At 39.2% G+C, this 12,718-nt stretch overlaps 1 protein-coding gene across 1 annotated transcript in view; it reads right to left on the bottom strand.

Moving 5' to 3' along the window:
• Positions 1-12,713, bottom strand: part of ENC1 (ectodermal-neural cortex 1) — a 40,472-nt gene extending 27,759 nt beyond the window's left edge. Inside the window, exon 1 of the mRNA XM_015652270.1 lies at positions 12,632-12,713. The gene's annotated coding sequence lies outside the window, so the exon portion shown is untranslated. The remainder of the gene's footprint in view (positions 1-12,631) is intronic.
• Positions 12,714-12,718: the final 5 nt, after the last annotated feature.

Genomic DNA, 12,718 nt, shown 5'->3' with positions numbered 1-12,718 from the left:
CTTACAAAGTTTAAAAAAACCCACATATTTCATAGCTGCCAAACCAGCATCCCTGCAGACTTTTTTCTCCCTTTCAATAAAAGTTAATGGATGGAGGGATGCACAAGTAGGATTCTGGTATTGACACCTGTCAAGGCTGGCCTTAATGCACTTGCTTTTAAACAATCTGTAACATATTTGGAAATGCACATTTAGAGGATTTATTTGTTTGAGGAGATTTTGCAGAGTAAAAAGAAAAAAAACCCAAAAAACAAATTAAAAAAAACTGTAAGAGATTGACATTGACAGTTCTTGTACAGACAATAAACATGTAAAAATACATGGAACAAAGGATTATAGCAAATGCAGAATGCCACGTAAAAAAAGTTCAATGTGCTCAACAGAAATGGCAATGGTAAATGAAACTAAATTCCAAGTATCAGTTTTGAAAAAGCAGTGATTTTTTAGGGTGAAAATAGTAAAATCCTTAGACAAAGAAAAGGTGTAAAGTATTAAATAGTTTAGTTACCTGCTTTTCAGAGTTATTTAGAAATTAACAATGGCAAAAGTAAGTTGGGTATGATTTAGTGGAATCCCTTTTCCACTTGTTAGAAGTTCAGTTCACCTTACTTGAAAATGTCATGCGAGACTGTAAAAATGGAGACTTTGCAGCTGGCTTTTATGCAAAGCTGTTGTCCTAATGAGAAAATGTGAAAGGCTGAAGAACAATAATTTCATAGACCTGTAAATCTAACAGAACACAGTCCTAGAGAAGAAATAAACAAGTCTTAGATCAAAGGCTTCATAGATCACCTTCACTGGAGGAATAAGTAAAAATTTATTAGTCTTTTTTTTTTTTTTTTTTTTAAACCAGCTCACAATAAGTATACAGTTTAATGTCAACTTAAATTACATCTACAGTTTTGTGACAGATTCATTTGCTTTTTGAGGTTTATGTCTAACACACTGACAGTTTCTAATCAATAGGAGACAATTCCCTTTGAGAGTTATTAAAATATACCTTGCATTTAAATGCAATAAAAAGCATGACTGAACATGCCTCTGTTCCTCATAACACATAAATACCACATCTGGCCCATAAAAAATATGCATTATACAAAGGTTGTATGAGTGCCAGATACATATTACATGGAACTGTTTTATCCATCTAGCCTAATTTCCAGATGGTTTATTACTTGTAGACAAGAGTATTGTCAAAACTGTTGTTGGAAGTTCATTTATTTCAAGAGGGCAAGGGACAGGAATAGCAAGTTAAGCTACAGGAAATGTTTGTGATACAGTTAATGGCAAATCATGTGACTGAATCATCAGTGCTATCATGTTTAAAGAGATGCACTTAAAAATTCAATTTCAGACTAAGATTTCACTTGACTGCATTTTAAATATGTACTTACTTATTCTTCCAGCAGTAAATGGCACTTAATTGTAGGTAATATTTACGAAAAACAGAGCAAGCAACTAGAAATTGCTGGTAACTGTAACCATATCCAAAAACATATCAAGCAGTTAGCTAAAAATTTTGAAGACATTGAAAACTAATATCCTTTAATTCCTCCAATTTGCAATGGGGCTGTGGGATTCTTCTTGGGTTTTTTGGGGGGGGTTTGCTGTTTTTGGGGTTTTTTTTTAATCTCTAAGGAACAGAAATATATTTTTCAATATACTTGAAATTAGAGTGACAGTTCTCAAAGAGCTATATGGCATCTGAAAAGCTTGTTTGGGTTCCTCACAAAAGCCAAGCTTCTAGTGCGATAGCAAAAGTATGAGGTAGAGGAGGGGATGAAAAGGTGAGCACATAAAAGAAAGGAAAAGCAGCAGATGCTATGGCATAAAAATGGTGTTTCACCAAAATGTCAGAGAAACGAAAGAAGTGAAGAGACAGGGCACAGAAGACTTTAAGCACAGCAAAGTAGAAACGAAGAATTGTAAGAATGCCACTAAGAATAGGGACTGGGCAGTAACTACTAGTTTTCATTGTAATGAAAGTACATTTTATTAAATGCAGGGTTTGGTTTAATGAAATACAAGATATACATAGATGTAAAGGTTACCAAGTAAAAACACACAATTTTAGAATAATTGATATATCAGTGTGACATTTCTGACTTTATCCTTTAAAACAAACAAATAAAAAAGCAACACTCTTAGAATGACTATAGAAAATATACTTCACAATTCTATTCAAAATGGCATCATAACTTCTGTTTGTAAAAAATAACATTAACCTCAGGGTCTTTTCTGTCCTGTAATATTTCCTATACCAGCACTGAAAACCTGAAAGTTCCTCTGCTCAATTCATTGTGAGTCCTGTTTCAAATTACATATTACTTCTCACGCCATGCCTTCCTTTTTAGTAAGTGCCAAGCAGGAGCCATTTAATAAAAAACCCAGACATTTCAGATGAAGGGAGGCAGACCTAAGAGGGTCTCAAAGAAAACTGGAAGCTACAGTCTAGGGTTGACTTAATAGTTAATGATTAATTTGTTTACCTCTCTTCAAATTTACTAAACCAAATTTACCAATATTTAAAACAGGGTTACACTATATCCACTAAAAACATAAAAAAACCCAAGTTTTTTTTTAAATACATAACAGCTGGGAGGGTACAAATAATTTCAGTCCTATGAATACCCTGACACTGTATATACCTGAAACCCAATAAGGACTACAAAGACATCCTAAGGTTTCAGACAAGACTTAAAAGATTGGAAAACATTTGTCATTCTGTCCATTAAAAATATGATGGTTGATCCACCATCACTGATAATTCCTCGGAAGTTGAGCTAAGATGATGATTAATAATTTACCCTACTTCTCAAGGTAAGACCTGTCCTGTTGCAGCCATCAGTTCTCTAAAGACAGCTTCAATGACTGGTTAGCATTTCAGCAGGCCCCCTAAACCAGAAAACCTGGGGCTTAGTGTACTGCCAACTACAAGACAAGAACATTTAGAGTTACAGATTGAGTAGCACAGCACAGCGGGTTATCCTTGGTAAACACAAAGCTGGCTATTCACCTGCCTTGCTGTGAATAGCCAGCTGAATGGCTTTTCAGTGTGGCTTCAGACCAAAGCCAGAAGACTTCTTATATCCCATGTCTAAAGGTTTGTGTATAATGACTGAGATAGCTGTGATAAGACTAAGGAGATAATTAATATTTCTCACTGTATGTATTAGCCAAATTGTCATTGTATTTCTCGTGGAAACGCTTTGTTCTTTTATTGTAAATAGAAAGCAATCTGGACCAAGAACATACCTGATTCTGCTTGTACAATGGATTGCTCAGGGAGGACAGAGTACACAGAAAAAATTTGTATACAAACACTAGCAAGAAGAGAGAAACAATGCACTTGTGCAATGCTGGAAGGAAAATAACCTGTACATTCCCTGCAATGTTTCTCAGTTGGAAACAGAAGTGAATTATTCCTTTTTGGATCTCACAAAGAAAGCCTGGTTAAATCAATCTTGAGACTGCACGGCTCCTGCAATTTAAAATAAAAATTACTCAGACCATCTGCACTGCTGAATATCCTGACACCTCTAAGGATTGAATCTGTCACTTAGAACGTGTCAATAATGTATCTAACAGAACAAAATCAAAATTTACTGATTACAGCAGTATAAACACATAACAAAAAAAACTTCAGAACAAGCAGCTTGTTACACACATCACAAGACTTACACGTTTATGCTTAAATTATTTTTTTCTCCAAAGCTAAGAACACAAAGATAATGAGTACTACAAGTAGTGTTTGTGTTAGGAGGTCTCCAAACACTTTTCAAAGGAGACACTGCTCTCTAAATGTAACATGCTAGCCAAAACCATAGTAATCAAGTCAGAGACAGAACAATCACAAGCTAAATCAGAACAGATGCAAATTATATGGCAGGTAGAAGAGAACATTCTTACCCGTGTTCTGCTATCAGTTTTTATTGAAAGCATCTGCAAGCGTTCACTGCAACACTATTGTCCATGAGAAAGACAAGTGTTGTTAAAAACAAAACAGTATCCTCCAAGTTTTCCTCTCTGGAGATTTTTTAATCTACTGTTGCCTACATTATTATCTAAAACATAGGTATTCCTTTCACAGTTCTCCTGAAGTCCAAGGGGAAAAAGGATATACATTTATCTTTGATTTTCTGGTCTAGAAAATGCATCTGCCTTGTATGTACTCTGGGTCCTGTTTGCATACATGCTGTAATCCTAACACATGTTCTTGTTTCATTTTATAAGGACCAGTGGAAGAGTTTGTATGCACTGGCTTCTTTACTGCTCCATAAAGCATGACTCTTCTGTAATCAAAGTTCATGTTAAAAATTAAATGAGCCTAAGGAGGATAATTTATATCTCCTTCCTCCATATTCCCCCATCCATGCCATCCTGCATCAAAAAGACTGTACTTGACACTGAAAAAAAAAAAAAAAAAGGTTGGATTATTTTCTTAACAAACTGCATGCTTGCTGCTTTTGGGGATTATAATGCTAGATGAAAATAATAAAAAATTAGTAACAAATTGCCAGCAGTGAACAATGCACCAGATCTAGTTTGGCAATATACTAGAACACATTACTGGTCAGCAACACTATCTGACCTTCTGGACCTAAAGATCCCAAATCACAGAATCATAGAATGGTCTGGGCTGTAAGGGGCCCCAGAGATCATCTAGCTCCACCCCCCTGCTACAGGCAGGGACACCTACCACTAGACCAAGTCCCAGAGCTCCATCCAACCTGGCCTTGAACACTTCCAGGGATGGGGCATCCACAACTTGTCCAGGCAACCTGTTCTAGTGTCTCAGCACCCTTACAGTAAAGGATTTATTTCTAATGTCTAATCTAAACCTAGCCTCTGTCATTTTACAGCTATTCCCTCTTGTCCTATCTACGTGCCTTTGTAAAACGTCCCTCTCCACCTCACTTGCAGACCTCCTTTATGTACTGGATGATGTTCTAAGGTCTCCCAAGAGCCTTCTCTTTTCCAGGCTGAATAACCCCAACTCTCAGTTTGTCTTCATAGGAGAGGTGTTCCTGTGATCATCTCCATGGCCCTCATTCTGACTAACTCCAACAAGCACATGCCTTTTTTTATGCTGGAGGCCCCAGTGCTCCAGGTGGGGGTCTCAGCAGAGCAGAGCAGAGGGGCAGAATCCCCTCCCTGGCCCTGCTGCCCACGCTGCTCTGGATGCAGCCCAGGACACGTTTGGCTCTCTGGGCTGGGAGTGCCCATGGCTGGGTCATGTCCAGTCTCTCACCCACCAGCACCCCCAAGTCTTTTGACTCAAATCTATTGTCAGTCCATTCTCAACCACCCCTGTACTTGTGCTTGGGATTACTTGAGATGTAGTACCTTGCATTTGACCTTGCTGAACTTGATGAGATTTACATGGACCCTTGTTAGCTCTCAAGACTAATAAGGTCCGTCTGGATGGCATCCCTGCCGTGCAATATATCAACTGCACCACGTTGCTTGGTATTGGCAGCCTTGCTGAGATTGCAGTCAATCCCACTGTCTGTGTCACCAATAAATATTTTAAACAGGGACAGTCACAATATTAACCCCTGCCAGAGGAATTCTAGATATCACTGGTCTCCAGCTGGACATTGAACCATAGGCTGCAGCCCTTTAAGTGTGACCATTCAGCCAATTCTTTATCCATCAAGTGATCCACCCATGCAATCCACATCTCTCCAGTTTCACAACAAAGATGTCATGCAGAACAGAGTCCTTTACAACAGAAAGAGCAACACAAGCATTCTATTTTTGGAGCACCTCTTCCTTTTACCTTTCACTAATCCTTTACTTGCTAGGTGATCTTACTGCCCTTGAGCCAGAACTTGATGTATGGGACTTTATCTCAATAGAAAAACTGGAGCACTGAGTGACACATGCACTCTTTTCTGTTCTTCCCTTTTGCTCTCCAAAAAAACTTCTCTTCCAGGACAACATAACTGCAGTCATAGCTTTGTTCCATGTCCAGACCAGCTTTAGTAAACCCTACCTACCCCAACATACAACAGTGAAGCTGTAGAGTCCCTCTGTTCAGCTGCAGCAGAGAGAGGCACAGCATGGCCAGATGACATAGAGCAGATGAAACTCTCTTAGGGTATCCAAGGTGGACAGAAGACAATATCATTACTGTTACTGCTCCTAGAAACTTTTACATCATACAAATTTCCCACATTAACCAGTGCATATTCTTAATTTAAATATAGTGTGTAACACAGATATACTGTAGCTGGCACTAAGCCAAAACAACATGGCTGAAGGAGTATGACTAGGAAAGGACTTCTGCCCAAAATGGATTAACAGCAACACCAGATGAGGGCAGCTTCAGCCTTACCATGCCAAGCTCAAACGCCCTATGGATGAAACACCACAGCCTCTCTGGACAGCTTGTTTCAGTGTGCACTGAAGAAGTTACCAACCAGCCTGTTCTGATGCACAGGGCACTAAAGTTAATGAGCTTTCTGTTAGCCCAATCCTTAAGTTTCTCAAAATCTCTCTGAAGTTGTACCTGCAGGCATGTCACCCTCTCTGACTAAATTGTACTGTCCATAAATTGGATATTTCATCACAACAGACCAGACCAGTGGGTCTCCACTTGAAAACACTGTGTTTGTTTAGTGGGGACTTAAGTTTCCAGAGTAAAATTAGGAGAAAGAGATGAAAATTTTCCAAGGCCACAACAATTTAATTTTTCCTAAGTTTAACATTTTCATTGACAGCAAGAAAGGAGACAGAAACAAAACAAGATCTGCTCAGGTCCCAAGAAATAATAATTTTATTTCTTGTCTCTTTAAACATAGCAGATTTAGCTCTTTATTGCCACTGGAAAGTTCTTCTAGCGTCCCTAAAGAGGACACAGACTTACCACTATATACCGGGGTTCCTATTATTCTGTAATCACTCAATTTGAATGTTAACTACACAGAATACAAAGAGTAGTTAAGTACACACCTGATTTGTATGAATTTCTGCAGTGACAAAATGCAGTAATATTCATTTTGCTGTATAATTATAGTATGGAGCAACTCAGCAAAAAACTATGTGAATAGAATCCTGGGATGGTTTGTAATCAGCTAACAAGATGTACAGAGGAGATTAACTGTTGTTGCCATCACGCCTGTAGCTACACTTCCAGGGTGAAGTTCCCAGGAACGAGAGACACTGATGCAGTGAGAGCATAGCACCACCTACTGATGAAGACGTGGCTTCAGAAGGCAGGAAAAGATTTTGTCATCTTTCTACATAATAATTAGATATAAATCAGTCAATCAAGCCTCTCTGTATAGACGTTGTCCTCTTTGACTATTAAAGAAATCACCCAACTTGCAAGCACTCTGCACTTCACTCCTAGTGTTTTATTACAAAAGACAAAAAAAAAAAAGAAAAAGAAAAGAAAAAAAAAAGGTGTGTATAGTACCTCAGCCAATGGGGAAATGAAGAGAGTGATGTGGCCAGAAACTCAGGATAAAAAGGGGGTTGTGTCCCCCAACAATTTTGAGAGATCCCAGGGGAATGCCCCATTGCCTCTCCTGTATATGAAGTTATATAAAGTGAATAAAGTTACTGGACTGCTCTGTTTCCTTTCTGGATATGAACCTCTAGTGTTGTGAATTTTTTCACACACTTTTAGTCCTAAGGACAGCTCTACTATGTCCTACTTGACTAACTGTGTCTGCAGTGATGACCAAAGTACTTTTAGAACTAAGCAGTTACTGAACAGGCACAAAACATTACTCAAAACAGACTGTACAAAAGGCTTTACTCAGCCTTTTTCTCCTTCTGATATCTCAAATGCAATTGTTGCAGAGCAAAGAACCAGTGCTGATGAACCAAAGGTGCCAGAGCAATCTATTTGCAAGCAGCATATCTCTATCAGAATAGATTTCATGAATCTGAAGTCACCAAGCCCAGAGGCAGCACCTGCTCCAGACCTCACTTTCAAACTCCCAAACAGCTGTGAAACAAAAAAGACAAATCAACAAAGGACCATAGCCACCCAGTAGCCTAGAAACTTTCTGCATCTAGCATATGTTTGCACTTTCTCCCAACATGTTTTTCATACCTTCTAGGGGCTTAGGCACTGAAGCCACAGACCCGACCCAGTACTAGAATCATTCCGATTTTTTTCTATCCAAACAACATAATAAATACAAAAAGTAGTCAGACAGTAGCACACAATGAGGCTGGCAGCCTAAACCACAATTCCCTTTACAAAAGAATGTGTATTATATATGCTGTGTCCACAATTTGCTTTCTAGCTGGTTCACCTACTTACACTAATCACGTAGCTGGCATGTGCATCCATTCACAAACTGTCCTTGCTATTATTTGAAACATTTTCAGCCGGTGAGTTTCCTTGAAGTTACATCATTTAAACATCCTGTTTTCATTAGTTCTAATCCCTAATTATGTATGTCAACATCAACACCGACATTCTCAGTGTGTAGCTCACAGACAGCTCATGTGTTATCTTCCACTTGGAAATTCTCTTCAGCCACCAAACATAAAGTCAGACAGTTCTATACCCATCAAGCACTCATTGGTCACCCACAGGAATTCTAGGCCATCAGGGTTTCCAGCCTTCTAGATGTAATTGGTGCCTGGATACTCCTAATTTATAAAAGACATCCATAAAAATATATCCATACGAAGTGGATAGGATGAAAAAGAACATATATTTGGAAAAATGTGGGCATACAATAACCATACAGAAGACTGTGTGCAAGCTAGGTTAGGAACTTACAGTGTAAGAAGGGACTCCCTGCTAGAAGTTTATTTCATTTCTAAACTGCAGCCCCCGAGAGAAGTTTATTTCATTTCCAAACTGCAGAATCTTCACAAACTTTCCCTATACAAAATTATTGTCAGCAGCTATATGTAATATGAAATTATCATCCTACTTTATTCAGTCACAACACCCCTTGTAGACAAGACCTTTGTCTGAGGTACCTTGTGCCATGTACCTAGCAAGTAATCAGCTGTGTGGAAAGCCTCCATCCCATCTGCAAAGGATATGTGCTCCTCCTATGTTCCACTACTCAGATAGTGGAACAGCAGAACTTATGAGAAGCACGGTAAAAAAAAACATTTACTTGTGATCTGTCAGTTTCAGGTAAGTTAAGAATTTAGCTTAGCTTGGCAATGCAGCAAATAAAATATCACCTGGTTTCCAAATAATGGAGAGAAGTCATACTTTTCATTAACTGTGATGAATTTCTTTCAAAATTTAATGGATGAACTTTTAACATACTCTTGAAATGTCTTCATGAGACACTGATGTGCAATTCCCAGTCAGGTCTCAATTCACACCCTAGTCTACTGGGTAGTAACATTCCCATATGTTGACCAGACTACAGTGGCCAGAAAATATTACTCAGTGGTAGTAAGTCACTGTTTCCTCTATGCTGCATTGTTATTTCTCAAATAAGAAGTCAACAGCAGAGACTATATGGAACATTTATTGGCACACCAGAAAACATTGCTGAGAGATCTCCTATCACTTTGAAGTAACTGCTGTAGCCACAAAAAAACTGCAAGAACTGAGAGCTACAGAAATGGAAGACCTTCATTCCATAGAAATTACTGTTGTGCAGCCCAATTCCACCATTTTGGTTAGCAGTGTGAATTTTAGAGATTCCTAATGTCCAAAACTACTGTTTGCTTTTGTGGTTTTTTTTCCTATTTAACATAGGAATCCGTGTGAAGGAATCTACAATTCTGTTGTAGAAGTCAAGCTCAGCTGCATTTACCATGGTTTTTTACTGTAGCAATTTTCCTCCTCGTTTCAGAAGGGATTAGTCTGCAACTAAATGGCATGTAACTTTTATCTTGGGGAATGGAAAAGCCATATCTGGTAGAACCAGGGGATTCAAGTTTCTGATCTGAATAACTCATGATTGCACTTTTCAATTTTTTCACAAAAACACAAAATAGTACTTTAGCACTCATTCAGTGTATATGTATAACCTATAAAACCATGTAAGTCTTTACAAGCCTAGATAAGAGTACATTCCCATTCTAACACAGTTTACAATCTAGGCAAAATGTCAACAACAAAGAAAGATCAAAATCCATTTCTCTCAGAAGCACAACAACAAACTTAGAGAACAGGCTAAGGATAAAGTATGGTGGATTTCAACATTCAAGATTTTGAGTTGATACTGGAGCTCTTTTTTTTTTTTTTTTGTATTTTTAAAGAGTATGAAGCACACTATTTTTTTCTTTGATTGTGTATAATGTTGCAAACAATTACAGTCCTAGCTCTGCAGTTTCATCATTCTGCTGTGTTCAGTGGAAAACCCACTGAGATCACCTGGCCCCTGAAGAGAACAACTAGAGCCTGCAGTCCAGTACTCTTCAATTCTATGCATCCTGTTTATCCTCTACTGTGAGCTTAGAACAAATCCTAAAATGCAACATCAAACTGAGTTACATCATAACACTTTAAACCTAAATGTCTAAAAATGCCAGTGCAGACTTAGATTGTCTAGATAACTATAGCAAGGTTTCCTTAGAAAATGAGGATAGCATATTTATGTCTCAGTAGTCCATCCACTAATTTTTAAATCCCAGTGGCCAAATTAAAGTAAAAATGGCAGATATATAAATATCTCTAAGATACCAAGTTTCTACTATTTTGTCCAGTATACCAATGGGTAAAAGAAAGAAACTATATTCATGGACTTACACAAGGAAAGACTACCTTTACTCTTTACTGATCATCAGAAAATCTACCCAGAGAAGATAAAAAAGCAAAATTCATTTAATTATTGTTTTGTGCACAGAGTATTTTAAGCCATGATAATAATAAATGATGAGATGAATATTCATTACATGACTAATGAATAGGCACACTTCATTGGTATAAAACAGACCTGCTCTGCTTCCACTGAAAACAACTGAAAGAAAAAATTCTGATTGTGTCTTGAGAATTACCTTAGTATCTTAAGAATTACCTTAGGGGTGGCCAGGCCAGTTAACACTTACCTGTAAACAGAAGATTTAGTTTCGTTTCTTACAGTCCCCCCTGCAATGACAGCTAGTTATCCTCGCCTTCCCTGAGAGTTTACTGATCTCTCAGATATGTCAAAGAAACTTATGAAATAATCCATAATTTCTAAATATGTCTAAAAGGATGAACAGAGGTAGGCAGCAGGTTAATCAACACAGTTGAAGAGAAAATCACACCAGGCAAAGGAAAGAGATATAAGGTATATGTAACAGGCGACTGAAAACCTCTGCCACAGCTTGAAGAGCAGTGTGTTATAATTGTCTCTTGAGAGACAATTGAGAGCACCAGAAAAGACAGCACTGCCATCTCCATGTGTCTTCTAGCATGCAGGGGCAGGAGGGCAGGCTTGCAGGTGTCATGTCCTGTTGTGCCTCTTTGGTATCACCTAATAAAGAATTAGGTGATATCAAATTAGCATTACAAGATTAAATAATATTCTGCTATGGATAGCCTGCATCAAACACTTTCCATTAAGCCTTTGCACTCCACTTGTATGGTTGGGCATAGCAAATGGCAAAACTGGGATATTTTGTGATCCATCCTTTTCAGGATGGCTGACTAGCTCCTCAGTTACCCCATAGTAGCAGAGTGCAGGTGCCAGCTCCCTGAATCATTGCTGTGGGTTTAACTGGTGCATCAGCCAAAGCAACAAACAATGACACTGCAGTGTTTGATTTAAGCATTCAATTAGAAGTGTCATAAAGACTGAATTCCTTGCCACTAACACTTCCAGCCTTGAAGTGCTTCATTTGCCTTCTTCTCAAACCCTTCAGAACAACTTCCCCAAGTTTGCCCTGAGATTGGCCAAAACACCAGGTTTGGTTAAAGGTTAAACCACTTCACTGCAACTCAGACTCCTGCTTATTCACCATATAGCCTGTAACATATTCTACAGAAAGCCTGTGAAAAAGTAGTTTCTGCTGAGACTGAAATTGTTTTGTAGCAGTACAAGATATGCAGAGTATTTCCTTCATAAAAGTGTGGCCTGCATCACACCCTTTCCATACAGAAATTAAGCTGGCCCAGCCATGCTCCCTTATTCTGTACAGCAGTGTCATGTGTAGGACCTCATGGTGCCAGCTGATGGGAAGTCATGGAATATGCTGAGTTGGAAGGGATGCATCCAATCAGTGAAGTCCAGCTCCCAGCTCTGAACAGGATAGTCCCAAGAATCACACTATGTGCCTGAAAGCATTGCTCAAATGGCTCTTGAACTCTGTCAGCCTTGGTGCTGTGACCACTTCCCTGGGGAGCTGCTCCAGTGCCCAACCACCCTGTGTGTGAAGAACCTTTTCCTGATAATAACGTGAGCTTCTCCTAACTCAGCTGCATACTGTTACCTCAAGTCCTGTCACTAGTTATCCGAGTGAAGAGATCGGGACCTGTCGCTCTGCTTTCCCTCACGAGAATGTTGAAAACCATAGTGAGGTCTCCCCTCAGTCTCCTCCAGCCTGAGGCGACGAACTGACCTCAGCCGCTCCTCATACAGCTTCCCGCCTAGACCCTCCACCATCTTCGTGGCACTTTTTTGGGCGCTAAGAGGTATTTTATGTGAGAAAATCCCTCAGAGAAGCGTGAAACACCCACAGCAAATTGCCCCCCCACTCCTCTTACCCTGCCGCACTCCCGCCGAGGGGCCACCGGGCGGTGCCGCGGGCGGGCACTGAAGCTCCCGAGCCCGCCCTGAACGACTCCGTGACG

The sequence above is a fragment of the Parus major genome, chromosome Z (genome assembly GCF_001522545.3).
Source record: "Parus major isolate Abel chromosome Z, Parus_major1.1, whole genome shotgun sequence".
Taxonomy (NCBI): domain Eukaryota; kingdom Metazoa; phylum Chordata; class Aves; order Passeriformes; family Paridae; genus Parus; species Parus major.
This window is presented reverse-complemented; position numbering and strand designations above follow the sequence as displayed.